Below are 22,302 nucleotides of genomic sequence, written 5' to 3' on the forward strand. Positions count from 1 at the left end.
CTCTCGTTACTGTAATTGCAGAGCCGTTTCTTGCTATATGCGGACTATGCGGCTGCATAGGGCCCCGCAGCCACCAGGGGGCCCCCAAAACTGCAAGTTGTAAGTGACGTCTGCCGGGGTGATTGACAGCCGCCCACCTTCCACTGAAGTGATGAGAATAACGGATGACGCTCATTACAACGTCATCGAAACGTACTTATGCGTCTGGTGCAGAGAAACGACCACAGGATCAAGGTAAGGCATTTGATGTGGGGTGGAGGGGGACACATAATGCCAACTTCTGAACAAGTTAGTTTGTTACTTTTGTCATGCTGGTTAGTTCAGCTATCCTCAGATAAATGTGAGCTACCTCAGATAACGGGCTATGATTGATTGTATGTAAATAAAGTCAGCTTTATCCAGAGTTTGATTTACAAAAAGGCTCAAATAAATGTGTCCTAAGCATAGACCTGTGCTACTATTGTATAAATAAAACCAAATATTATCAGACTGATTATTGTTACTTTTAGTAGTAGCAGTGGATTATTCATATAGCACTATGAATTTTAAATGATCACTGTGCTATAAAATATTATCCAATTCTTTGCTCTATTGTATTTTTATTTACTGTGGTTTGGTTACTGGACAAATCTGCTGACTTAGTTGAATTCCCCTTGCCAAATGTATTAGAATATTTATTGTGACAATGTAGTTTACTAATTTGAACAAACCTGTATATTTAAAGTGTCCTGTGCTGCATAGGACTGCTAGTTGTCCACTTTGTAATGCACTGCAAGATATATGCAAACATATTCCCTTTATATCATACGGTGCTCATCACTCATTTACCTTCATTTTTATTAATGAACTAGTATAATGTGGAGATAAACACAGAAAAAACTGGTAGATGCTTAAACAGGGACGCTGCATATTGTAATGTTTAATATAAAAACAGATTCAGAATGTTTTGCATAGTGCAACACAGCTGCAGTTATATGATATGAATATTTGCTTCTGATTGCTAAGGAGCTTTGTCTTTGCAGGAGCAATTTTGAAATACTTCCAGTTCAAGGAGAGCCAGGGGGACCTTCATCAGCTTCTGACCAGCAAGCAGCAGGACCATCAGCAACTGCTCCTGACATTTATTAATGTACTCTAGCCTGCTTTCCTCTTAAAATGTAACAGACTGCTGCATCGTCACAGAATATATGAAACAGTTAGGAATCTCTACCTCAGAGTTTGAAAAAATAGGGGCCCCAAATTAGTATCTGGCATAGGGCCCCCAAACAGCTAGAAACAGCGCTGCTGTACACCTGAATATGAGACAGGTGCGTCGGTGCAACTTGAAAACAATGATATTATTTCTGACTCCCCTGATGGTGCCAAGTCCTGACAACCAGCTCCTGTTCAAACTAAATTGCAAGTTCTAAGTAACTAAGTAACTTTTACTCTGAGTACATTTTAAATGAGCTACTTTTTACTTTTACTTGAGTAGATTTTTTTGGTACTCTTTCCACCCCTGCCAGTTTCACCATAAATCAGTCACATAGTTGGTGGTGTGTGCCTTAGTGCCGTAAAGCGTTACACACTCGTTCCGACCCGCAGACCAAAGTTCCACAGTGCAAGAACAGGAGTACAGAGGAAGCATCACCCTGTTACAGTCAGTGTAACATCAGCATGATTCTGAAGCTGATTGTGAGGAGGAAAAGTTACATAATGGGCTTTAAGTCAAATAATAATAATAATAATAATAATAATGACGCTGTATTATTATCAGGCACTTGTGTTAAAGACTCTAACTGTGTCTGTTTTATAACTACTGTGACAGAGTCAATCAGATATACTCCAGTAAAGCTCCACCTCTTCCTGTACGCAGACAGACACTGAGGACAGCACATGTGAGACATCAGAGCAGACAGCAGACAGACGGGCAGAGAGACGCTCTACCTGGACGTGGATCACCTGTTGGTGCTGTTGCTGTGGAGCTCAGGTAGGACTCTGCTTTAAAGATGGTGAAATATTTGTGTTGGATGTTGGAGTAACATACGAAGGCTTCATTAGAAAAACAGATATCTCCATTTTGATTCTTGTGAGTGCAATCCAGGGATTATCAATCAAACTGCTGTTGGTTGATTCATTTCAAGAATGGCTTTAATCTGTTGTTGCAAATGAACTCTTCACACACACACACACACACACACACACACACACACACACACACACACACACACACACATCATATCAATGCAAAGGAAGACAAAAAGGAAAACACTGTAAGATCGTACACAGTAAAGTTTTAATGTTTTAATTCTATTTTTAGTCAGTTATTATTATTTTCTTCAGCAACATAAATACTAGTAACAGAGTATTTGTACACTGTGGTATTAGTACTTTTACTGCAGTAAAAGATGTGAGTACTTCTTCCATCACTGCTCAACAGGAGAAAACTGATAAAGTGCAACAACTTAATGTTTCCTCAGAGTCACTTTTCCTCAGGTTTTCCTCTAATCGAAGCTTTCTGACTCTGCAGGGGTCAAAGGTCAACTTCACTAAATCATCATAACTAATAAATAAAAGCCAAATATTCGGACGGACAAGCAAACTGCTCACATGTGGTTTGGATCACCATAGCAACACACAGGAAGAGTGACGGCTCATTCTGCTCAGAAAGACCATAGATATTGATCTGCTGATTGGCAGCCAGATAGAGCGATCGGTTCCTGTACGCAGTTAAACAGTGGGTGGGACTATTAGCCTACATACAGAAAATAACATTAATAGAATTATAATCATGATGGTATTTTTAAATAATGTTTTACCAATCATAGAGACTTAATAGGCTTCTTTCTTTGACAGATTGAGTGTTTTCTTGTCTCTGACGCTCACTGCGTCGGCTTAGCAACAGTTGTCATGCAGTATTATTACACAGACGCACTCAACATGAGGAAGTTACACTCTGCTAGGATTTCACAACTTCACATAGATACACATCTTCTTCATGAGCACAAGAGCATTTAATACAACAGTCTCCATCCCAGAGCAGTGAGAGATTGGATGCTGCAGAACGGAGGGAACCTAAAACAACACACTGTGTTTTGTTCATTATTTTGTTCTTCCAAAACTCTCCCAGTGACTTTCCACACTTTTTATATTCAACTAAACAAAAAGTCACAATCCAAGTTTGCCATGTAGTTTTGCATTTGTAAGGATGGGACGCACTGAATGACACAACACCCTGACAAGCATCTGTCAGCTCCTGTGGGAGCGGCTGTCACCAGCTCGTGGTGGACAGCAGCAGCAAGGAGAGCTCTGCTCTGCCCGGGGGATCGAACCAATGACTTTCCACTCACTTCTGTAACCTTTAGGCCACCACCGCTGTTTTATTTCATCTGCAGGAAGGTTTTCATTTATTTCTGTTATTTATTGCTTTTTATTTTCTATACGACCTGACGTGTCTATGACCTCCACACACACACAATATCAAAGTTAGACAAAAAGGAAAACATTGTAAAATTGTTCACAGTAAAGTTTGAATCCATCAGATTTCCATCAAATCAAAACCAGTTTTTAATTCTATTTTTAGTCATTTTTCCCTGCAACATCCAATAATAATAATAATAATAATAATAATAACAATAATAATAATAATAATAATAATAATGACACTGCACCATTATCAGACAGAGAGTCAGTCAGATATACTCCAGTAAAGCTCCACCTCTTCCTGTACGCAGACAGACACTGAGGACAGCACATGTGAGACATCAGAGCAGACAGCAGACAGACGGACAGAGAGACGCTCTACCTGGACATGGATCACCTGTTGGTGCTGTTGCTGTTGCTGTGGAGCTCAGGTAGGACTCTGCTTTAAAGATGGTGTAGTGTCATACACACACACACACACACACACACACACACACACACACACACACACACACACACACACACACACACACTCACATTGATGTATGAAAGGAAGAAAAAAAGGAAAACAGTGTAAAATTGTACACAGTAAAGTTTTAATCCTTCAGATTTTCATCAAATCAAACCCAGTTTTTAATGAACTTTTTAGTCAATGATTGTTTTTTAGTAATTATCTCTCTGCAATAATTCAGTGGTGTCAGAAGGTGTGTGTAGCTGTGTGTGCGTACTGTCACTGGGAAGTTGTTGCTGAGATATTGACGTTTGTTTTGTTTTTGTTTGTGCGTCTGTGGGGTCAAAGGTCAACTTCACTAAATCATCAGAACTAATAAATATCAGGTAATTAGTGAACACATGTCACATGTCCTGACGCTGACAGCATTAATGTGATAGTAAGAGCTCAGCGTGCTAACGGAACCACAGTCCTGTAATCTGTAATCTGTCAGCAGATTCTGATCAAATGAACATTTATCAGAGGGACAGTGTTTCACAGAAATGCACTTCAGAGAGTTTAACTGCAGGATGTCAACATCACCTTTAATGGACCCATACAAAGAAAGACAACTACTGTGTTGGTGCAATTCATTAAAGTTTGCCTATCAAAATGATCAATTATCAAATAATAAGTATAATTTAAATTCATTATAAAGTTCTTCGGGCACCACTTTTAATTTAGGTTAGTCTCATGAAATACACAAAACTTTTATTTTGGAACTTAATAATTAATAAATAAATTATTACCTACGACCAAAATGACCATCAACAGCTGGTAAGTTGGAGGATGTGGAGCTCTAACTTTATAAGTATAGCACCATTCATACAGTTTAGTGCAGCTCAAAGTGATTCACAGATGATTGATAGGATGATATTAAGACAGAATACAAAAACAATGAAATACAGTCAATTTAAAAATAGAACACAACCATAAAAATTCCAGTCAATACAACAAATGTTCTTTTTTCTCAGGTATACTGATAGTAAATCATTAAAACAAATGAACAATGAAATCCTTGTGCTGGAGTTAGGGTCAGGTATATTCAAGGACTCAACATTGTATGATTAGTAGTGGTGGGACTTGATTAAATAATAATAATCTAATTAATTAGAGGCTTTGTAATTAATTAATCTCAATTAATAGCATATCAATATTTGAGACGAGAAGCAACATTTTTCAATTGAAATGGATTTTGGTATATGACTGAATCAATGAATAGACACATAAATGAGCTTAAACAACAAAATCGTGTTCATTTTCATCACTGAGTGTTAACATAAAGTGCAATATGAATAAAGAATTTTATGATTGCATTGTTCACAAGGCACAAACTTAAATTCAAGTTAGCTATATTCAAGCTTTTTCAGGACTTTTTGTAAACTTTCTATGTCTTCAACACACTGCCTGCTTGAACTAGGAGCGTGGTCTGTGCTAGCTGCAACATGTTTGGCATTGAGGTGGTAGCGGAGGCTGGAAGTGCTCCGGTGATGGGCAAATTCTTTCTTGCACAATTTGCACACACTTGTACAACGAGCAACGTTCTGCGCTGTTTGGAGTGCAAAAATAAATTGTGATTAAATGCGTTATTTTTTTGTCACGTAATTTTTTCTGTAATTAATTATTTGTAATTAACGCAATAAAGTCCCAGTAGGAAAATATAAATAAAAATTAAAAACACTATGTACAAGAAAAAAAAAACGTAAGAATCCACAAACAACAGATAACACAAATAGTAGCAGCAGTTGCACATGGGCAATAGATTGATTATATAGTTAGATTGATATCTCCAGGTGTACAAGTGTGTCCAATTGTGTTCAGTTGTTGACAAGTTTAGCCTTGTTAAGGCCTTCAGGTGTGTCTGGTTTGTGATTATTCAGGTGTTTTAATGTGTTCTTGAGTTTTCAGGTGTGATCAGGTGTATACAGGTGTTCTAGTGTTTTCAGTTGTTTACAGATATGTTCAGATTTTATATATTCAGGTGGTTAGTTGTTGATTGTTGATTATTCAGGTGTTTAAATGTGCTCTGTTGTGTGTAGGTGTGATCAGGTGTGTTCCAGTGTTTTCAGGTGTGTTCATGTGTGATAAGGTGTGTTGTGTTGTGTGCAGGTGTTTTTTGGTGTATTCTAGTGTTTTAAGGTGTTATCAGGTGTAATCAAGAATGTTCAGGTGTGATCAGGAGTGTGCAGGTGTGTGATGTGTTCAGGTGTGATCAAATATATTCAGTGTGCAGATGTTGAGTTTAACTCAGTGTAAACCAGTCTGCTGACTCGTGTTCATTCACATGTTCATCTCAACTATAGTAAACTGGTAAAACGGCTCCAGAGAGAGTTCACTGAGATGTTTCTGAGCTCCTAAGAAACTTGGATCGACTGTCCTCTTTTCAAAATGCTGCTTCATACTGATGAGTATTTTCTGATTTTCTCCTCAGCACTGCAGACTGAAGGAACACCCAACTCAACAGGTAAATAGAGAAAGAAAAGAGAAGTAAAGAATCGTCTTTGTGTGGAGAGCAAAGATTGTGGAGTACCTGAGCAGAAGGAACAGAATAGATGAATCTGCAGATGATGATGTTGTTTTATTGTTTGAAAGTGTTTAAAAATGGATACCAAGTGTTCCAGTGTATTCAGTGTCAGTGTATTGGGAGCTGTTGGACTCACCTGCTCAGGTAGAAGAGGAGCTGCAGCTCTGATTGGTTCATTTCTGTTCTGATGAAACTCACTTTATTCTTTTACTGATGACTCTCTTGTTTCTGTTCAGAGTCTGAGGAGGTCAGGTTGGTGGGAGGAGACAGTCGCTGTGCAGGAACACTGGAGCTGAAACATAATGGAGACTGGAGACCAGTGATGGGCCGAGGCTGGAACCTGAAGGCAGCAAATGTTGTCTGTAGAAATCTGGACTGTGGTTCTGCTGTTTCTGTAGGAGAGAGAAAGGAGTCTTCAGTCAGACCTGTGTGGTTGATCAACTTTGACTGTGTTCAGTCTGGATCTTCTCTGAGGAAGTGTGCAACATCAGAATCCTCTTCCTCCATCCTGAATCTCACCTGTTCCGGTAAGCCCATCAGTGACATCATCAACGACATCATTAATGACAGTAATGCACCCATGTTGACACACACACAGACACACACAGTATGTTTTGTTGCCTTAAACCTTCCATCGTGTATCAATGCCAGTATACCACCAACAAACAAATCACAGCAATATGTTTTCACTTCTGAAATTTTCACCGTGCATCAATACCAGTAGCCTACAAAACCAGATCAACACAGTCAGGTACAAGCTGTCCTCGCATACCGATCAGTTCCCAGAAAATTCCTCAATGTCTCCAATCAGCGTCCCTCGTCGCTGCCAAGCCTACATGCAGCTGGCCTCTGTGGTCAGCAGGGCTTCACGGGGCGCTCATCACCTTTCGTCTCTGTTGCAACAGCTCTCTGGTCTAATGAGGTACTGCTGGAGCAACATGGCATTCTGTACCTTTATGTGGCAAAACCACTTAAATTCAATGTTTTTTAGCTTTATTTATTCAGGGAAGGTTCACTGAGAGGAAGCCACTGTTACACATTCATACTTGGAAGCTGCCCAGTAGAAGCACCAGCCCATGAGGCACTGAAACATCTGCGCTGCACCCTTGAGGCCGAAAGGCATCCGTAGGAACTCGAAAAGGCCAAAGGGTGTGATGACTGCTGTCTTGGGGACATCCTGCGGGTGGACGGGCACCTGGTGGTAACCGCGCACCAGGTCCACCTTCGAAAAGATGGTGGTGCCGGCTTGGTGGGCGGAGAAGTCCTGTATGTGCTGCACTGGGTACTGGTCGGGGGTGGTGGCGTTCAGGCAATCCAACCGCAATCAGCCTTGGTCACCATGTGCAGGGGGGAGGCCCACGGACTGTTGGAACAGCGCACGATGCCGAGGTACTCCATGGTGGTGAACTCCTCCATGGCGATCGCGAGCTTGGCAGAGTCGAGGCGCCTGACTCATGCTTAGACTGGGGGGCCAACCGTGATGATGTAGTGCTCCACGCCATGCTTAGCCACCGCCAATGAAAACGTGGGCGTGGTGAGGTCAGGGAACTCGGCGAGCAGGCGTTGTTACAGGACCCCAGTGGCAAGCGTGTTCGACAGACAAAGCATCCCTACCCCTCCCAGCATGCAGGGGTACGAAGCAAAAGAGAGAGAGAGAGAGAGAGACGTGGCGGCCATGACGAAGTCCCAGCCGAAACGCCACCGGCCGAAACACACTTCCACAAAACTCATGCCATAGGTACAAATGGATGTGCTGTTGGCGGCGTCCACTGCCAGCCATGGTGTCCACAGACTTCGCCGGCAGGATGCTGCGCTGAGCCCCACAATCGACCAGCAGCCACCGGCCGGACAGGGTGTCAGTGATGAATAACAGCTTGCAGTCATGGCCAGTGCCCATAGCTGCTAATGAGTGCCGGCCCTGGCTTTTCCCTGGGCTCCAAAACTGCATTATTTCATATAATTGACCTCATTTTCTTCTAGTATCAAGTTCACATTTCCTCTGTGAAAACACTCCTTTACATTTGCCGGCTTGTTGTAATTTAGTCCGATCTCATTTGCCACGTCATGGTCAATACAACCTCAGTATGGCATTATTGTACAATCATTTACTTCCAGCTATATGTTCCTGTTACATATTACATATTTTAAGTGATCCCCTGCTGTCTGGTACGGTAGGATTGAAGCATTTTTACCTGGTTCGTTGTTCCTTTCTCATTGTTTTCTATTCTTTTGGGGGTTCCCTATACTAATCACAGCTCCACCAACCCCCTCAAATACGATGACTTTACGATGAGGTCTAATCGCCAAAGACTTTTACATTTCTACTCTTCACTGAGCACATATCATCTAAATATATTTGTCCACTCCAAAATAAGGTCTTTCCTGATTGAAAGGTTGTGAGATGTAACAAGAAGCAAGATTGAATCAAAGTTGGCAGTTATCCTCAACAAAGTAGTTCAAACACAGCAGCTCTATTTCTCTGCTACAAAGGAAATATGACAGTAATGATCCCAGCACCATTGGTAAATACCCACACTGAAACAGCAGCTGCACTTTCCTTAAAAACACTAGGGGTGTCCTGCAGGTGTCGCTGTTGAAGCATTTTATTCACAATTTGAATGATGGATTTTCTCCAAAGCAGAGAGAAACCTTAATTCATGAAGGATAATTGTTTGTTTGGTAATTATTTATTTCAACCAGTTACTCTTTTTATAGTTTTATTTCCCTCTTTCCTCTCAACAATAGAGGAGGAACAACCTGGATGTGTAATTTGTGTATTTCAGGCCAATGTGTGTGTTTGAAATGTAAAAATAAGAATTGCATCGTTGTCGAAACAGATTTTTATTCTGGGTTACAGATCTTCTCAGTCTTTTCTCTCTCTATTGTATCTTCTATTATCTGTCCAGACTCTGTCAGGCTGGTGGATGGGACTAGTCTGTGCTCAGGCAGACTGGAGGTGAAGTCTGACCAGTCTAACCAGTGGTGGTCCTCAGTGTGTGAAGATGACTTTGACCAGCAGGATGCAGAGGTGGTCTGTAGGGAGCTCGGCTGTGGGGCTCCTTCAGTCCTCCAGGGGGCGCTCTATGGAGAAGTGGAGGCTCCAATGTGGACCAAAGAGTTCCAGTGTGGAGGCCATGAGTCTGCTCTCCTGGACTGTAGAAGCTCAGGCTCAGCTAGAAACACCTGCTCACCTGGAAAAGCTGTTGGACTCACCTGCTCAGGTAGAAGAGGAGCTGCAGCTCTGATTGGTTCATTTCTGTTCTGATGAAACTCACTTTATTCTTTTACTGATGACTCTCTTGTTTCTGTTCAGAGTCTGAGGAGGTCAGGTTGGTGGGAGGAGACAGTCGCTGTGCAGGAACACTGGAGCTGAAACATAAAGGAGACTGGAGACCAGTGAGGGGCTTTAGGCTGGACCCTGAAGGAAGCAAATGTTGTTTGTAGAAATCTGGACTGTGGTTCTGCTGTTTCTGTAGGAGAGAGAGAGGAGTCTTCAGTCAGACCTGTGTGGTTGATCGTCTCTGACTGTGTTCAGTCTGGATCTTCTCTGAGGGAGTGTGCAAGATCATATTCCTCTTCCTACATCCTGAATCTCACCTGTTCAGGTAAGCCCATCAGTGACATCATCAATGACATAATTAATGACAGTAATGTACCCATGCTGACACACACACACACACACACACACACACACACACACACACACACACCTTCTTACATAAGGAATAAAGATAGACTTTCAGACATGTATCAGCACCTAGGCCTATATCTACAGCTCTGTCACAGATCTCCTTCAGACAATGAACTTAAACAGGGGAAGTCTGTTGATATTCACATGCACATCATGTCAACACAGGTTCGGACACAGCTATACACGTTTATGTACGTGTAATAATTACAATAACAACTAACCATCAATAACAATAAACAAGTTATTCCTTATGTTTTTTACTCTGTGCCAGTTTGTTCATTCACAAACTAATGGCCACCTTGGGCTTGCATACCTTTCACCAGGAATGCAATGTCAGGTGTGATGGTTGTGACAGCCAGTCTAAAGTCCTGGTGGACATCAAGTCTGTTTCTGGCTTTTGTTTTTATTGTCACAAGGGCACTGAATGCTGTCTCAGACAAGTATGTAGTTGTTACTCCCTTCAGTTTAAATCACGAACACAAGCTGTTCCTTTTATGCACAGGCATTTATTTATTAGCTTTAATAAAGTTTACAACTTTAACAACAGTTGACAGGGTGTTACTAAGGTCTTCTGAAAGTTTTTGACTTGCCAGTGCTTGCCGATGTGGCATGCAGTGGAAAATCACGCACCCTGGGGCTTTTTCCTTAAGGCGGCTGTTAAACTCTTTGTTTTTGCCCATCATTGCTGCGGCCCCGTCAGGGCAACATGCTACCAGGTTTTCATAGGGCAGATTGTTGGATGAGAGATATGAGTCCACAGCCATAAATATATCCTGGCCGGTTGTTGTTGTTGATAGATTTGTAGACATAAGAATGTGTTGTTTCAAGTCCTCGCCATCAATATACTGCACAGAAACCATGAGGACGGACTCGTCTGACACTGTTGTTGTTTCGTCCAGCTGAATGGCAAAGTTAACGTTCCTCAGCTTCTCTGCAGCTGGTTTTGGTCTTTGGTCTTTCACAGTGTTGTCTGACAGTGGGACAGTTTTCACTTTATCAACAACATGCAGTCCACACAGCCTCTCCACAATTTTCAGGCAGGTGGGTTTGATAAGCTGCTCTCCAATATTGTTCGGCTTTTTAGCCTCGGCAATTAACAGTGAACAGTCAGATGACGCCTCCGTGGCTCTTTGTAAATCACTACCTGCTCTTTCAAAAGCTTTTCTGATGTCCGTGGATCTTCTTGATGGTGCCAATTGCTTCTTCCTCTCAACATATTCTCAACGTTCACCAATAGTCTGGTGGTGTTTGGTCTCCTGGTGTCGTTTCAGGTTGCTTGGCTTCATGCTATCATTAGCTAGTGGACCAAAAATATGTTTCAGTTTGGATTATACAGAGTTTTGATTATCCAGTTGGGTGTGTTATTGGGATTTTATAAATTGAATGTGCACAGATATAATTTTGGTAACCTCACAACCTCAGCAGACAAAGTTGTGCGCACCCCCTGCGATCTCTGGCACCGGGGGGACAACTGCTCTAGTGTACGTGTGTGTGTGTGTTTAAAGTGGATATGAAGCAGTCAACCAAGTTAAGCTGATTTACTAAATGGATTTAACCTCTTCTCTGTAATTGTAAAACAAAAGTGACAAATGTAAGCATATTAGAGAAAAAAGAAGTCCCGTTTTGTTTTTTGAGGCAAGGGCGCCATCTTGTAGCACTCTGACCTGTGGAGTCAGAGGGTTGGTTGTAATGACTGCGTTCCACGGACCCAACAGAGAGAGTGTAAGACAGAGACACAGAAAGACACTTAAAGATGGAGTCTGAAGAGCCACAGGACAGAAGAAAACAAAAGGGAGGCCACTATTGTATTGCTCCAGGTTGTAAAAATGAGATTTATAGGGTTGAAAGCCAAGGAAAAAACAGTCCATTTTCATAAACTGCCGCTGAAACGGAGAGCGGCACTGAAGAGAAAGAGCCCACCCATGAGCGCTGACTCCCGGGTTTGCAGCGATCATTTTCTGGTGGAAGATTACATGGAGGAGAAGACCTTTGAGTGCAGTCAACTAGTGGTTAACCAGACCAACAGACTAAAACCTGAAGCTGCTCCGTCTGTTTTTAACTTTACCGACTATAACCCGGGCTCTACTGACCGCCCAACACACAGTAGTACAGAGGCATCAGTCCGCCGTAGGGACAGGGCGCTAAAACGCGCCAGCCAGGAAGGGATCTAGCAATCCACATCCGTTAACAGGTACTAACATCAATACTAGTCCCGTACCAAAAAAGCAGTATTCACAAACACCTGTCACCTCCCGACAACCAGTCTGAATCATGTCCTCTCGTCTAAAGATTTCCGTAGCTATATCTTACTTTTTCAACCCTGAGTGCTGACCGTCCGTCAATACAGGAAAACCGCTGGATGCCCGACTTGTTTATTACCACCCCTTAATTAGCTCACAACAAAATAAGAGCTTTCGATTGGCCGATGCTGGTGTCAGTTCTACCTGTTCACTGACAGCTGTTTTTATTAATAACCGGTCCATAACACCAATAAACCTGTCAAATTAACCAACGATACAGACCGTAGGCCATATATAAATATATATATATATAATAAAAATAGAAACACTCTAATATACTTTTGCCAAAACATACAGTAGAATACAGTACAAAATGTACAGCAGTTAATGACTGCATTAACAATATAAAATATAGAATGTGCTTATTAAAGTGACCCTTTACATTTTTAGTATATAGTTTCATGATTTTAGGAATTATGTACGACATATTGGTGCAAGTGAGGTGGATAAACCAGCGGAATAAATACGCAGTAGTGAGAAAAGATGTCAGGTCAAATAGAAGAAACTAGTGACATGTACAGATGATATTCTGGCTGCTACATTCTGTGCCAAGGCTTCAGGAAGATAAATTAACACTAACAAATAATTTAGTTATTTTTGTTCATTGTCACTCAGAAGCACAATAAACATCCCTAGTGTTTACATATATTAATGTTATAATTAAAACACAAAATAAAACTGGGATTCAACCAGCACTGCAACCAGAACTGGTACGGGCAAAGAACCAAAATAAATGACCTCAAACCACAACTGCAAATAAAAAGAGGAAACACTCAATACTTTTCTATGCTTGGTTATTGTAACAATAACAACATTACAACAAGTATTTAGCTATATGATTCTTTAATATAGTAAATTTGTGTTTACAAGTTAGGCAGGAGAGAGAGAGCAGGAGCGAGAGGAGAGGAGAGGAGGAGAGAGAGCAGGAGAGAGAGGAGGAGAGAGAGAGGAGGAGAGAGAGCAGGAGCAGGAGAGAGAGGAGGAGCAAGAGGAGGAGAGAGAGCAGGAGCAGGAGAGAGAGGAGGAGCAAGAGGAGGAGAGAGAGCAGGAGAGAGAGCAGGAGCGAGAGCAGGAGAGAGAGCAGGAGAGAGAGGAGGAGAGAGAGGAGGAGAGAGAGCAGGAGAGAGAGGAGGAGAGAGAGCAGGAGTAAGAGAGAGAGGAGGAGAGAGAGGAGGAGAGAGAGCAGGAGCAGGAGAGAGAGGAGGAGAGAGAGCAGGAGGAGGAGAGAGAGCAGGAGCGAGAGCAGGGAGAGAGCAGGAGAGAGAGGAGGAGAGAGAGCAGGAGAGAGAGGAGAGGAGAGAGAGCAGGAGAGAGAGCAGGAGAGAGAGCAGGAGAGAGGCAGGAGAGAGAGCAGGGAGAGAGAGGAGGAGAGAGAGAGGAGAGAGAGAGAGGAGAGAGAGAGCAGGAGAGAGAGAGAGCAGGAGAGAGAGGAGAGAGCAAGAGAGGAGGAGCAGGAGAGAGAGCAGGAGAGAGAGCAGGAGAGAGAGGAGGAGAGAGAGCAGGAGAGAGAGCAGGAGAGAGAGCAGGAGAGAGAGCAGGAGAGAGAGAGAGAGAGAGAGAGAGGAGAGAGAGCAGGAGCAGGAGAGAGCAGGAGAGAGAGCAGGAGAGAGAGAGAGGAGAGAGAGAGCAGGAGAGAGAGCAGAGAGAGAGAGCAGGAGAGAGAGCAGGAGAGAGAGCAGAGAGCAAGAGCAGGAGAGAGAGAGCAGGAGAGAGAGAGGAGTAGAGAGCAGGAGCAAGAGAGAGAGCAGGAGAGTGAGCAGGAGAGAGCAGGAGCAGGAGGAGAGAGAGCAGGAGCAGGAGAGAGAGGAGGAGAGAGCGAGAGGAGAGAGAGGAGAGAGAGCAGGAAGAGAGAGCAGGAGAGAGAGCAGGAGAGAGCAGGAGAGAGAGCAGGAGAGAGAGCAGGAGAGAGAGCAGGAGCGAGAAGGCAGGAGCGAGAGCAGGAGCGAGGCACTGTCCCAACCCTTTTTCCCAGTCTATGTCCTCTAAATGAGAGCACCAATCAAATTTTCCTCGTGGAGAAAACCTCTTTTTATCTTGAAAGACTTTCCTTATATGCTTATTGTTACATTTCTTGTCTTGTATGTTGATACCATTCAAAAGTAAAACAGATGTGCCCTCTGGTCTAATTCCTTCACAGAAGGATAGGTGGCTTTTCATTAAATTAAGTAAGCCAGGGGGGATTGCTTTTATCACCGAGTTGTATTCTTTGAAAGGTATAGGAAAATTCTGACGAGATATAAAGCTCTCATAGGAGAGGACAAGACCATGTTCATCCAAAACAGACAAGATGTTATTTATACTTCTCTCAAACCATTTGGAATAAAAAAGAGATTTATTCCTTATAGTTATACACTCGTTGTTCCATAACAGAGTTTTTTGAGGAGAGAAATTGTGAACGAAGCACAATTTCCAGGAAAGAAGTGATTGCTGATCAAATCTAGACAGTGTGACCGGAAGCTTGTCAGGTGAGTAATTGCAGGTTAAAACGAAAGCAAGCCCACCAATTTTTTCTTTTTTTAACCAATTGATTTTAAAAGTATTTATAATATCAATGAAATTAAGCACTTCAAGACCACCTTCCGCTCTGCTGTTAGATAGAACAGCATTTTTAAGTTTGGGTGTTTTATTTCTCCAGATGAAGTTCAGAAATAGTTTGTTAATTTCTTTAGCAGTGGCATCATTCACAAAGAGAGAAAGAGATGGATAAACATAGTGAGAGACGTCTTCAGCTTTGGACAAAAGGACCCTGCCGTATAATGTTAAGTCTCTCTGAAGCCAAAGGTTAAAAATATCTCTAGTTATTGTGCCTTGCATAAGCAAGCACAATACTACTCTTCCCCGTGCTTATTATTCGTCCGTACGCTGTTTCGGCGCGCTTCTTCTCCCGCAGCTTTTGTCGCACGTACACAAAAAAGGTATCAAAACGTGCGGCTCGGCCGGGAATCGAGTGTTATGACTTTTCTAAGCGTTTCGCCAAACGGTTTGCCGATAAATCGCCAAAAACCGGTCCAAAAAATGAATGGGTGTGTATTGCGAGAACCTCCAACTGAAAAAAACCGCCAGAGTGCGTGACATCATCGCTAGAGTGTGGGGAGAGAGAAAAATTAGTCGAAAAATAAATTTGTAAACTGCTGTCATGGCCACAAATTTCACTCTACAGAAATAATTTATAGATAGAAACGTAGGTAAATCCGTTGGGGTCGCAGTGATACTACTGCTGAAGCTGTCAGACAAATAGTTTTGGCGGGAGACGCACTGATGCGCCAGCAACGCCCTCTCACGGCCCCATCTACTCCCATGTTAATTTTAGAGGAGGAATCTTGAAAGGAGCTCGTTGAACCTCTTCTCTCTCAATCTCCCCAGGTCACATTTTTTAACTTTAGCCACTGAAACTCGGCAGCGCTATAGTCAACAAGATGACGACGCTCACGGTGTTTTCGGTTTTCATTTCGGTCGTTCCTGGCCATGCTTTTGAGGGGATTCATTTGAATTGTTTTCTGTCTCTCTGAGGAGTTAGAGACAGAGAGAGAGCGCGCGCAGCTGCTGTGGGCTCCCCTGATTGCCATGACAACCAAAGCCTGCTCCACACACACACACACACACACACACACACACACACACACACACACACAGCTAGCTACAGAGAATGACAAGACATTAATAAGCTAGCGCTAGCTGGCTAGCTAAAGATAATTAGCAGGTGGCTAACAAGCAAACAATTTAAAGCTGAATGATTTTAATATTAACTCAAAATAAGAACAATACACCTTAAATATTTTACCCTACTATGAGCTGTTCCTTAATTTACATTAGCACTCCTTCAGGAGCATAATACAATTAAACACATTAACCAAAGCTAGCACTTAGCTAGCGATTAGCGGTTAGCACTTAGCTAGCGATTAGCGCAGAGCTAGCGGTTAGCGGTTAGCAAGGCACAATCAAAATTGCTTTAGGAATTTTCTAGTTTTTTTAATTCTTCCAGAAAAGTTCAGTTGTTGCCTTGCTATTACATTTTTTGTTATATCAATGCCCAAATACTTGACTGTGGTTTTTACTGGGATATTATCTATGAAAGTGTCGTCACAATTGTGTATGGGCAATAATTCACATTTAGATAAACTGAGTTTCAAGCCTGATGCTAATGAAAACTGTTTAACTAGATCAATAGCTTTGACCAACTGTTCTTTGTCTTTCAGGAAGAGGGTTGTATCGTCTGCCAGTTGAGAAATTCTTACCCACTTTTAATCTAGTTGCATAAACTGATGCCAGAATCTTGTAATCAATAGTAAGGAGAGTGATAGGTCGCCAGTTTTCTATCAACAAGTTGTCTTTATCTGGTTTTGGAATTAGCGATATAACGCCTTGTTTCATAGTTGTACTCATCTCTCCCTGACCCACACTCTCTCTCTTTAACAACAACTTTCTTCCACAATACCAGGTGTCTCTTAATATCGACAGTTTGGAAACATAGCAATCTTCATCTGTCACCTCCAAAAGTTAATAGTTCTTAGTAATGAGTCTATGCATAGTTATGTCCTCCCTGGAGATGTGAAATGTTTGGAAACAGCCTTCTTCATCAGTCATCATCCAAAGTTAATAGTTCATAGTCAATAAGTTTTTGCATAGTTCTTTATAAACACCCTGGAGATGTGCAGTGTGTAGGAAGCTTACCAAACTGTATGACTCTTCTCTTCATTTGTCTGAGGAAAAGGCTTCAATCAATGTCTAAATGGTCAATCTTCTCCCCCTCTATCAGAGCATAAGGTCCTAGCAAGGACGCCTTTTTACCTTCCTTCCTTGCTTTTTCCACAAGGGGCCAAAGTTTTTCCTCTAGCCACTCGATCCTCCGGGGAAAGTGCCTCGGTGAGACGCAGCTTGTTGTCCCGCAGAAACTTGCAGCCCTTGGCACTCTCCCAAACAGCATCACGGATACGGGACAGTGCGAAGAGGATGATTAGGGACTGGTGGGATCCGTCCTTTCTCTTCGGACCAAGGCGATGCGCAATGTCGATACCGTCCTGTAGATATTCATGAAGTCCCGGGGCAACTTTTCCCAGGATATTAATCACCACTGCTCTCACGTCTTCGTTCATCTCCTCTCTTACTCCGTGTAGTTTCAGTGTCCATCTGTAACTGTAGCGCTTGTTTTCAGCAACTCCTGCTCTCAGAATCCGGTTCTCTTTTTTCAGTTGTTCAATTTCTAACTGTCTGTTTCAAAATGTCTTTGTGGTGATTAATATCCACCACAAGTTGCTCAACTGTAGAAGAGAGTTTTTCAATGCGTTGAGACGTTGTTTCTGTCTGCCACAGTGTCAGCGCTGACACCGTTACCGTTACCGTTAGAGTCCCGTTTCTTCCTCTTGTTGACATGTTTCGTTAGGGTGTTACAGGACTGGCCCGAAAGTGAGTCCATTGTATCTTCAGGAGTAGTTTCTATGCTTTCCTCACCTGGTGCCTTCATTTCTACTGACTTTTCAGCGTCACTCACGTTAGCATTGGAAGTCATCTTCTTTCTTTCTCTGGCGTTAACGTTGGTACGTTAACTAGCTTGCGTTCAAACTTTTACGTCTCGGTTTTCCCAGTTTTTTTCCTTTTCCACGGAATAATAGTTCTGGTACCAACATTTTACTGTGTTAAAGTCACTTTTTTATCATTAAATCGTTAATATTACCACATATTCTGTCTGCCTATTCACAAAGCCTCAAATTGTTTGACGGAGAAACTTTGCACCCAGCATCCTGCGCCACGGCCATCTTGGCCCCCTCTCCGTTTGAGGCTGCTTCTTATGTCTCTGATGTGTGTGACGTCACGCCATGAAGCAATTTGTGATTCTCGCGAGATTTGGCGGGACGCCACCTTTCAGACTTGCATTGCTGGTTCTGCCAACGGCGTCCCTCTCCTGATTCGCTATCGGGATGATTCGCTATACTACGAATTTGTTTACCATCGTAATGACTTTGAAGCTGTTGTATTAAGGTAAAAATCTTGCATAGTGTGCCTTTAAATAATACTTTATGTGTTTTTTCTAACATGTTTTGACACTACCTGTGCCAAAACATGCACGTTTCATGTCCACTTGAAGGCCAATGTGTGTAATGTTAAAATAACATTATATTATGATGTTTGATGACATCTTTGTGTCATTTGTGTCTGGTGTCTTTTCTCTCTCTCTATTTTATCTTCTATTATCTGTCCAGACTCTGTCAGGCTGGTGGATGGGACTAGTCGGTGCTCAGGCAGACTGTTGGTGAAGTCTGACCAGTCTAACCAGTGGTGGTCCTCAGTGTGTGAAGATGACTTTGACCAGCAGGATGCAGAGGTGGTCTGTAGGGAGCTCGGCTGTGGGGCTCCTTCAGTCCTCCAGGGGGCGCTCTATGGAGAAGTGGAGGCTCCAATGTGGACCAAAGAGTTCCAGTGTGGAGGCCATGAGTCTGCTCTCCTGGACTGTAGAAGCTCAGGCTCAGCTAGAAACACCTGCTCACCTGGAAAAGCTGTTGGACTCACCTGCTCAGGTAGAAGAGGAGCTGCAGCTCTGATTGGTTCATTTCTGTTCTGATGAAACTCACTTTATTCTTTTACTGATGACTCTCTTGTTTCTGTTCAGAGTCTGTCAGGTTGGTGGGAGGAGACAGTCGCTGTGCAGGAACACTGGAGCTGAAACATAATGGAGACTGGAGACGAGTGGAGGGCCCCTACTGGACCCTGAAGGAAGCAAATGTTGTCTGTAGAAATCTGGACTGTGGTTCTGCTGTTTCTGTAGTAAAGAGAGAGGATTCTTCAGTCAGACCTGTGTGGTTGATCGACTCTGACTGTGTTCAGTCTGGATCTTCTCTGAGGGAGTGTGCAACATCAGATTCCTCTTTCTACATCCTGAATCTCACCTGTTCAGGTAAGCCCATCAGTGACATCATCTAACATCATATATGACATGAACATGACATCCTGAAGTCAAAAGTGGGCTGGTCTGTCTGTCTGTCTGTGTGTCTGTCTGTCTGTCTGCTCCATGTCTCTTCCTGATATCAGTCCAGTGACATTCACATCATCAATGCGACCTTTCATCATCTCATCTCATTTACAGACCTGCTGGTTCGGCCCAACATCTCTGTGTCCTCCTCCACGTACGGGGTCTCTGAGGCCCAGCAGCATGAGTTTCGGGTGCTCAGGGGCTCCAAGTTCACCATCAGCTGCTCCATCCAGCCACAGTACCCAGGAGGCTCCTTCCAGCTCACCTTCACCTCCTCCAACACAACGCACAACTACACCCAGCCAGCTGTCAATCACTCTGCCCACTTCCTGTTTCCTGCTGCAGAGCCCGCCCACCAAGGAAACTACAGCTGTGTTTATCACGTCTATGTTTTCTCTCATAACTTCTCCTCTGAGAGCCGTCTGCTCTCTCTCACTGTCTCAGGTAAGCTGAAGCAGAGAAACTGTCTCACTGACTGTTTACATGCAGCTTTGGAAAGATGATCAGCTGACAACAGAGACTACTGTCATTGTGTTACACATGTCATATAGTGTCCAAACTTATATAAGTGTGTAAATGTCAACAGCAAACAACATACTGTAGGACAGATCATGTTTGGTTACTGACTGAGGTATTTCACTGTTCACCATATTTACAGAGTAAACACAATTTGCTGTGATTTAATTGCAATAAACGGATCAAAAAGATGCTGAAATAACTACATAAGCTCAAGTTATTTAGTCGGGTCTGTCTGCAAGACCACAAGCAAATAACTTTTGAAATGTTTGTTTTCTGAATGGAGTTTGGTTGATCGGGGCTATGCTAACTTAGTTTGGAGAACAATGCAGACAGGATGTGTGGTCAGATAACAGTTCACTGAACAGATTCTGGGAGAAAACACCTTGTGATGTGATGACTGTCCATGTGTTTGATCAGATCCATCAGTTCATCATCACTTCATCAGAGTGGTCCTCCTGCTGCTGACTCTGCTGTTGGTGAACACTGCCCTCTGTTGCTGCTGTAAGGTACTGACACTGTCTGTTGTTTAGAGGACTGACTGAAATGAAGCACTCTGTCTGTTTATTGAACTGAAGAGGGGACTCATGCTGTCGTGTCTCTCCAGGCCTGCAGGGGGCAGAAGCCGGGCAGACAGGAGAACATTGAGCTGGATGATTATAACCTGGGTGTTCCTGCAGCTGGAGGAGGGCCGACTGAAGAGGAAGGAGCTCAGGGAGCAGAGTAGGTCCTCCAAGGAGCTCCTCTCACATCCACATGGATTTCACAGCTGACACACAGCCATCAGCTCAGTCAAGGATTTTACATTTTTATCCTCATGTTGGCTGGAATTATTATATCACATTATATTTTTATTACTCTGAGCATGAAAAGACCAAAACCAACCCTGTTTGTTCCTATTGAAGACGTAACTCTTTAAAAACACCTCACAAATATTGAAAGCAGAGATACTGAGCTCTCGGGCTGTAAAGATTTACACATTCAGAAATCAGTTTTAACGTTATAGATTCGACGACATCGGTACGCTGACCCCTGGATCGATCTGAATGTACCGTGAACCGGTCGATGGTCCGATTCTAAAGTTATGAAGACCCAGGCTGGTCGGGGATTTGGGAGTCATTTTGGAACAATGTTGGCCCAGTGATGTTATCTATTCAGTTAAAGTCAAAGTGAAACACTGTCATATATCCTCTGAATCTGGTGTTACAATACTCGATCACATTTGGTGACGTTTGAACAACTGAATCCTGAGATAAGAGCAGAAACCTGTTCAGGACCACCTGCTGTTGGATCTGTAGATCTGGACCACATCCAGGGTTGGTGGAACAAATCTGCTGCGATTGGGAGAATCTGTTTAAAAAGATTACAGTGAATTAACAAAGTCATGTAGTTAGAGAACAGAGAACAATATTAAAGGTCAGAGGCTGTTTGATACCACTTTCATCCTGTTAATGAGATATCAACTTTATAACTTTACTTTAGCGCTCCCTTGTGGTTGACATGGGTTTTTATTTTATCTTGTGAGCAAGATTTCGTCCTCCAGGACTTTGAAAATGTCATATTTGTATCGTAGATGGTTCGACAGCAGGACCACATTCAGCTCAAATCTGGGAAAAATAATCAGAATAATTCAAATGAGAGCAAAAATATGAGTTGTTAAAACTTATTTGATCTTTAAATCAGGAATTTATTATTTTTACATAGTAATTAAGAATCTTACTTCATCTTGTTTCAGGATTTTACTTATTTTCAGAAAGATTTTGGTTATTTTTTCAACATTAAGGATTTTTGCTAATTTTAGTAATTAAGGATTTTGCTTATTTTAACTATTCAGTATTTTGATTATTTTAGTAATTCAGGATTTTATTTTTTTTTCAATTAAGGATTTTGTATATTTCTTAAATTTTATTTTACACATAATTTTGCTTATTTTGTACCAGTGTTACTTAATTGTGTGATTAAGAATTTTGCTTACATTTATAATTAAGGATGTTTGCTCATTTTTTACAGTTACAGATTTGCTTATTTCTTACCAATTCATCTTGATTCTATGTTTTATGAATTTAACCAACTTTTGTAGATAATGATTTTGCTTACTTTCGTAATTACAGATTATGTTTATTTTGTATGAATTTTACTAAATGTTGTGATCAGGGATTTTGTTTATTTGGTACAAATGTAGTTTAAAGGTCCAGTGTGAAACATTGAGGAGGATCTATTGTCACAAATGGAATATAATATTCATCGGTATGTTTTCATCAGTGTTTAATCACCTGAAAATAAGAATCGTTGTGCTTTTGTTACCTTAGAATGAGACGTTTTTATCTACAGAGGGAGCGGAGTCCGCCATGTTCCTACGGTAGCCCAGAATGGACAAACCAAACACTGACTGATAAGAGAGTTTGCATTTTTCCC

At 42.2% G+C, this 22,302-nt stretch overlaps 1 pseudogene; it reads left to right on the forward strand.

Moving 5' to 3' along the window:
- Positions 1-21,567, forward strand: part of LOC127352682 (scavenger receptor cysteine-rich type 1 protein M160-like) — a 76,793-nt pseudogene extending 55,226 nt beyond the window's left edge.
- The last annotated feature ends 735 nt before the right edge of the window (positions 21,568-22,302 follow it).

This window comes from Dicentrarchus labrax, unplaced genomic scaffold (assembly GCF_905237075.1).
Source record: "Dicentrarchus labrax unplaced genomic scaffold, dlabrax2021, whole genome shotgun sequence".
Lineage (NCBI taxonomy): Eukaryota > Metazoa > Chordata > Actinopteri > Moronidae > Dicentrarchus > Dicentrarchus labrax.